The sequence below is a fragment of the Alligator sinensis genome, unplaced genomic scaffold (assembly GCF_000455745.1).
Source record: "Alligator sinensis unplaced genomic scaffold, ASM45574v1 scaffold375_1, whole genome shotgun sequence".
Lineage (NCBI taxonomy): Eukaryota > Metazoa > Chordata > Crocodylia > Alligatoridae > Alligator > Alligator sinensis.
In genome coordinates this window covers 1,852,341-1,857,670 of record NW_005841928.1, presented here as the reverse complement: position 1 = coordinate 1,857,670, position 5,330 = coordinate 1,852,341, and the positions used below count along the sequence as shown (strand labels likewise).

General features: G+C 39.6%; 1 long non-coding RNA gene across 1 annotated transcript; it reads left to right on the top strand.

Moving 5' to 3' along the window:
- The first annotated feature begins 1,037 nt into the window (after positions 1-1,037).
- Positions 1,038-5,295, top strand: LOC112549557. Its single transcript, XR_003093015.1, has 2 exons — positions 1,038-1,274; positions 4,972-5,295. It is a non-coding gene; the product is annotated as an uncharacterized LOC112549557 (long non-coding RNA).
- The last annotated feature ends 35 nt before the right edge of the window (positions 5,296-5,330 follow it).

Genomic DNA, 5,330 nt, shown 5'->3' with positions numbered 1-5,330 from the left:
TGTGACCTCCTTAAAGTACAACCAACTCCAGAAGCAGATCCAGGGGTTTGCCATGGCACAGTTGCACCTCCCACTGATTCCTGTTCCATCCAAACTTTAAAACAACTTCCTCTGTGTGTGTGTGTGTGTGTGTGTGTGTGTGTGTGTGTGTACTTGTGTTGTTGTTTTTTTTACAGAAAAGATATGGAGGAAGGTGTTGAAGCTAAAGAAGTTAGAATCACTGATCTAGCTGGTGGCAATGAGGACAGGATGTCAACCTGCTGTGCCCTGCTTTTTCTACTGGATGCCCCCTTCCAACCTCTGGTTTGCACCTGAAGCTGTCCTCATTACTGAGGCTGTTCCTGCAGGGTCTCACACACGAGTAACTATCCCTGAAGCCCATCCTGGTCCCTCCCCCATCAATCCCCAAGCATGGAAGGAGGGGAGGGAGCAAGCTAAGCCATAGAGCATGGTTCCATCTATGTTTCACTGTGGCCAAGTGCTTCTGGGAGCATGAGGGACTAGGACAAGGGCTGCCAGGAGAAAGAGAAGGTCAGGGAAAGGCTACAGAAGTGGTGGCAGTCCCTAGACAACCAGCCACTGGTACCAGTGGAGTATCTGGTTCAGATGCAGGGTACCTGGTGGAGGAGAAGAGCATTTACCTCCTCACATAGGGGTATCCTGTGGCACACTTTCGCCGCTTTTGTGGCACATTAGCGTGCTGCAGCACACCCTTTAGAAATCACTGGCTTTATGCTGCTTTATGCTGATATTCTCACTCTCTTTTAAGTGGTTTTTTTTTTCTCTTATGAAATAAGAACATCGCATTTGCTCTAAATAAAGTTAAGGTGAGATGGAATCTTCAAAATCGAGTGTAGATATATTTACCCAGAAAGTGAGATACATCCAAATCTTTCTTTTTTTTTCCCAACCATTGATCCAAATCTATGGTGGTGATGGTTTAATATTAACTCAATTCTATTACTGAGAGTTAGAATTGACAAATCATTAACCAGGCACCAGAAGAAGCAACACAATTTCATTTTCAATCTTCCTGATCACGCATTGGGTTGTGTTTTGCTTTGCTTTAAGGAGCACAGTAGAATCAGAAATGAAGCTTCATTAGAATGTTACTCTCCCTGAATGTATTGACAACCTCGAGCTTAAAAGAAGCAGTATATTTTTGTCTTGTCTTGAAGTAGCCATATCATATGTGAATAATAATATGAATACAACTGCATCACAAGCAACTTACAGTGCAATGTTATCATTACACTAATGCACCCACCATACTTGTAAGTACTATCTTCCTTTAACTTCAGTTATTGAACCAAAGCTTGCTTTTGGTCTTAGTTGAAAATAAATATCCTATCATTATTTGTTTAGATATTCAGTATAAGGACACTGGTCACAGATCGTTTATTTGTAACTATGAGATATATACTTCTTTAGAAATTACAGAATAAAATAAAAATAGCTTGTTGACACCAATAGAGAGGTGTTAATATATCTTTGCAGGCTCACACTGAAATAAATAAAAATAATTTTTAGTAGCAAATGACAGCTATAAACCTGAGTCAAACCATATAAGAATTTAGATTATACTCAATGAATTACTTTATATTCCCTTTTAAAACTAATGTAATAAATACAGTTTATGCTTTGGACTAAGTTACTACTCTCCATTTTAGAAGGAAAGCTCTTATTTTTTATGTTCATACAAATAAATTAAGCTCCCTAGGAAATAAAGTTTTCATACCATGTGAGTTACTGATCAGTTATGAGCAATGATATTTTAAGTATGAGGAGTGTGGAGAGCTAATTTTTAATGAGAGATTCACCTGGTTAAAATAAGCAAAATCCCACTGAAATCTTCAAGCTTGTGCAGTTGATGATCAAGGATCATAGGCCATTTGTATACGCCACAAAATTGGCCTTTAAAGTGGCTTAATGCCCTTTTGCACCACTTTAATTGTAGCTCAGGGACTGCTTGGCCAGCCAGCAGCTCACCCTCTCCTTCCTGCTGCTGGAGAAGCAAGTAAGGGTTGGACCCACCCTTGTGTACATACCATGGGGGTTTACTTCACCCTAAATTGAAGCAGTGTTTTTAAAGACCCACTGCTTCAATTTAGGGACAATTAAACTGAAGTAAACCCCCATGGCACATACAAACACCATAGTAATTCTGAGGGCCTGATCTTCTTACCATATAGTCAACAGGCATCTTTCCAAAGAATGTAATGGGAACTGAATTGAAGATTATGAACCTATTGTGCCCATATTCATGTTCAAAATTCTCAGTTCATTTGAAGGCCTAGTTAAAAATATTTTCAGTTCAACAAAGCTTGACTTTAGGAAGTAGTGAGGGGAAGGAGAAAAGTGTTGTGGCTTAGATGCCCTAATACACTTGAGTAAATGAATCAGAGCCAGTTTGTTTGATGTACTACAATATATAGTAAAATAGCCATTTATCATAATACTGTAACTGAAATAATGAGGTAACTTCTGATCACCTAGAACATGTAACTTTTCTCTCCATTTAGTGCTTTTTCTTTTTCATTTCTGTGTAAGTCACTTTCCTTAGCACTTACACCCCCTATACCTTTTTGACTGTCTCCTGACTTTTCTCTTTGCTAATAGTTTAAGACTTCCCTCCCTTTAGTAATCTGCACAAGCTCAGCAAGTGTGGATAGGATCCAAATATTGGGTCAATATTGCCAAGCTCTGGGTTCAGGCAGTGTATGCTACTGCTGCGTGCACAGCTCTGTTTTTTTTCTCCATGCGTTTCTTTGACCCTTGGATATCCAGGGGTGAAAAAAATCCTCTGTGCTGCTCCCTTGAAGCGTGGAGAGCAATGAAACATGCAGTATGCGACACTGCAGTCGTGTCTGCAGCGTCATATCCTGCATGGCTGCGCTCATCTGGATGTGGCCTTCAAGAAGATAGTTTATCAGATAAAAATTAAATATAATTTAAATGAAATTATATTGCTTCAATAAAGGTTACTAGAGAAGGTTTTAAAATAAGGATTAACTTGATTTTATCTGGTCTATACAGTGTAACAATTTTTGTTTGTTTGCTATTGTTTTGTTTTAAGTTTGATTTTCATCCCCACTCTTCTTCCTTCTCTCTTCCCTGCTCCCCACCAAACCTTCATAATCAAGAGATATTTGATTTATTCCAAGTTTTTAAACTAAACAATATGAGAAATATGAATTCTAATTCTTCCTGATCTTGCTGCAAGATTTGTTCAGGGTCACTTAGGATTTATAGGTGTATTATAATTCACACTGCAGTTAGAATTGGATTGGCTACCAGATCCTTAACAAAGACTCTTTCTACAAAACAATAATGAAAATAATGAAAAAATAAGTGGAGTAAAAATCTTGCTCTGAAAATAAATTCATAAAATCTGCCTGAATTTACATCTGCCCTCAAATTGCTGACAGCTGGATTACTAGTAATACTCCTCCATCATTGGCAGCAGTGGGTGGGAAAATAGTGTAGACAGGCTACAATAACAACTATGGAATCCACTGACATGCAAAGAAAGTCTAGTTTACAGAAATGAAAAGTCTAAGGACACCATTAGTGTGAGCTTTAGTATAGAGAAAGGGTTGCTACCACCTACAAGACTAAATTGGTATTGTTGTAAAGTAAAAAAAAAAAATAATGTACTTGCACACAAAAAAGACGATTGAACTTTTTTATTTGGACATGATCTGCAGGAGAGTGAGGGAAATAAATTAATTAATTTCAGTCAATTTTATATTTCAAAAAGGAGGAAAAACAACAGTGAAAACATGGGGGAAGCCATGCGCTCCCACCTCCCTTTTTAAAATAAAGCATTATTATGCATTTCATGTTTATCCTTCTTGTAGTGAGAGTTGAAATTCCTTTCGACATTTGGTAAGTCTTAAGTTGATGCTACGGTTAGCTGTTTTAAGAGGGTAGCTGTTGACTGATTTATCATTGTTCACTGAACTGTACAGTAATGATATGGTCATCACTGGCTAACTTAGTTAACAAGCTGACCCACTTGATGTAGAAACTGTAACAATATAAAACCAAAAACTTGCTAGCAAAATAAAAACATTCAAAACTTAGGATAAGTTTGAGCTCACTTATACTTATCTATAGGGAATATAAAGGGAGAGAAATGTCAGAAATGATTGGGGAAGGGGAGGGAATGCATTTTTAAATAAATAAATTTAAAAAAAAAAAGAAAGAAACTGGGGGTTTTGCTACATGGTGGGTTACCCAGAGTTTAGGGCCAGGCAAGGGGCCAGGAATGGCTGTAGCCACCTGAGCCCCACAGGGGTGTAAGACCCCAGAGGGCGAAGTGTGAGGGGGCAGTAGTGTAGCCCAGAGTAAGAGGACAGCAGGGTGGCCCCAGAGTGGGGGCAGTTAGGTGTGGTAGGCCCACACAGAGTAAGGGGCATCTTTACAACCTGAAGGACACTCTATAAGGTACAGAGTAGGACTGAAGGCTGGTCTGAAGGGCTGCACCAGGGGGTTTCTTGAGTAGGGCTGAAGGATGGCCAGAAGGGCAGCACATGGGCCAATGCCCATGAGTATATGAATTTGGAAAAGTCACCTAGTGAGGGGCTATTAGGTTTGTATTAATTTTTACTGTTGTATATTATATTATCATTTTTGTATCGATTTTTATTGTTTCATATGGATATTGTATGGTTTAGGCCTGTGTTTTTAAGTGAACCAAAGTCATGTCAAATTTCCTTTTTATGGTTTAGGCCTGTGTTTTTAAGTGAACCAAAGTCATGTCAAGTTTCCTTTTTATATGTCAAACCTCCATCTTCTGTCCTCTGCCTGGGCATCCCATGTTGCAACTGTATGAGTCATGTACCCCTCCCATGTAAATTGGTTCCCAGATGAATGAGAATGATTGGGAATGATTGAAATACAGTGGTAGCAGGCCTCTACTGAATGGCCTGTAATGACCAGGCCATCACCTCACATTGATTCACCCAGGAACCACGGACCTCACCCAGGAACAGAGACAAGACCAGCATTTGAAAAACAAAAGACCCTGCAAAACCAGCAACACTCACCATTACAGACACCAGAAACTGCACATCTCTGCATGGAGCACACATGCTCAGTACATCAGGGGCTGACCCTTGCTTGGGTATGTTCTCTACTATTTTCCTCACCCACCAACCAAACTGGATAGATATTCAGGCCTTACTGGCCGCTCTTCTGACTTCAGAAGAAAAGAGGTTGGTCTTAAAGAAAGCACGCACGATAGCACAGCAGCGTCACCCAGCCGGTGATGTAGATGAACTTTGCCCTAAGGAAAATCAAGACTGGGATCCTAACACCCAGTGGGG